The sequence below is a fragment of the Alosa sapidissima genome, chromosome 22 (genome assembly GCF_018492685.1).
Source record: "Alosa sapidissima isolate fAloSap1 chromosome 22, fAloSap1.pri, whole genome shotgun sequence".
Taxonomy (NCBI): Eukaryota; Metazoa; Chordata; class Actinopteri; order Clupeiformes; family Clupeidae; genus Alosa; species Alosa sapidissima.
Window position 1 is genome coordinate 7,792,590 of NC_055978.1, and position 2,055 is coordinate 7,794,644.

A 2,055-nucleotide genomic window follows, 5' to 3' on the forward strand; every position below is an offset into this window, starting at 1 on the left:
TGTTGGAGGGTGTGGGGTGTGTGGTGCATCCAAGAGGCGTGAATAGGCCAGTGCATCCCCTGTTCTGCTCTTGTAAGAGCCCCAGCCAAACCAAAGGCAGTGGCCTCCAGTGAAAAGGTCCTCAGGTATTTATGAGAGAGTGAGAGAGCATCGGCTGCCCATAGAGCTGCCCCACCCCAGCACTGCTTTAAGAGGCGGAGACACAGGGATGGCTACAAGTGCTTACAAGGGGAGACATGGGTATAATAGGAAGAAAGAGAGGGAAGACCTGTAGGGATTGTGTGTGTGCGTGTGCATGTGTTTTGTTTGCAAAAAAGTGAGTGTGTGTGTAAATTTCCCTTTCTCTAACAGACACAGAGAAAGAGAGCAAAATAATGTGTGTGAGTGTTATCTCTCTTTCTCTCTTTCTCTCTGAGAGAGACAGAGAACAAAGACTCACTATAAATTTCAACAGGAGATACATCAGAGGCTAACATAACCAATCAGCATGGCTCACACAGCATTCTGTTAGAAAAGGACACACACACACACACACACACACACACACACACACACAAATAAAGTAGTTTACTCTCTCCCATAGTAACGGCTGGGAGCTGTACAGTTAAAGGGAGGAATGCAGTATTTATGGCGCGCGCCTGATTATCTACATAACCACGTCCAAAAATCCACCCCACTGCTCGTTAACCAGAACAAGTGCATGGCGCTGAAACAGGACTTCTTTTCTGAATGTGGAGAGAGAAAGAGGGAGGGAGGGAGAGAGAGGCCTGCCAGATCGTGTTAACCTTTCAGACTCTGTCCATGGAGATAGCGGCGACAAACAAAAAAAAAGCGATGCCGTAAAAGAGGCCTGTGGTCGCTCTATTTATCTTTGATTTTCATTATTCAGTGGCCTTCAATAGCGCATACGCTCGTTATTCAATTATAACACGCTTCAATAGCGCATACGCTCGTTATTCAATAATAGTAAGGCCTCCGTTACCCTAGCCATTGCGAAACCTCTTCAAAAACACAGCTCTCGCCCGGCCTCCTCTGGAAATCAAGCAACACTCGCCAGAATAGGCATCCAAAGGAAAAATATCGTAGTTTTGTAATAGGAGTCGTATCCAAAACTGCCAATGGAATATCACAACCAGTCTGATATCAAAGAGAACCTCGCCTAAACCATATCCCCAGGACGCGGAAAGGGGACCCCTTGTTTTGAATGTTCTTCAATGACCCCCGCCACCTCATTTCTACCACTTAGCGCAGTCATAAATGAATCATCGGAGGCCTCTCTGCGTAATCTTATGGCGCTTTGCCATCGAACAGCAGCGTATCCCTGCCATATGTTGCCGCGGGGGTTTTAATCCGGGCGAGAGAAAGGCCACGCCATTCAAATCCCAAAGTGAATTTCATACCCGATGAGTGGACGCCTTCTCCCATTGGAATGCCGTTGACAGACAAGTCCAGGGCTTTGGAAAACCACGCCGCCTCATCGATTCGTGACCAAAGGGTTGATAGACGCGCGAATAAATTACGAGAGCTGGTCAAGGGTTCAGAACAATCTCCTCGTTTCTTTGGTGACTTCACATTTAAGAGTGGGCACTGTTTACTGGACCTGTCGGGGTAGGAGTGACGGTGCGTCAGTCTGTCATGTTAGCGTCAAATCCGTAAAATCTCCTATTTCTTCTCCCTATGGCCTTACTTAAATCAGCGCTCTTCAGCCTCCCCACATTGGTAGCCTTGGTCACTGGTCTAATTAAAGTGTGTGTAGGCTACCGCTTGAGTGTATCAGTAGCCTTAGCCTAAGTAACGTAACTAACTGTTTTCTTTTGTTTGTTTACTTGTTTTGTATTTGTTTGTTTATTTGAATTATATGCTATCCAACTTGGTTGCATAGGCCTATTGTACCGTTGGTGGAGGTGTTAGGCTTACAGCAGAATTCTAAATAAGAAATCCGCTCTAATCATCTAAATAAGAAATCAGCTCTGCGTTTGTAGACAATACGTAAGAGGAATGACACCTGAATATTAAACAATATTCCCCTCGCCTTTAAGACTAATTGTTTCAACA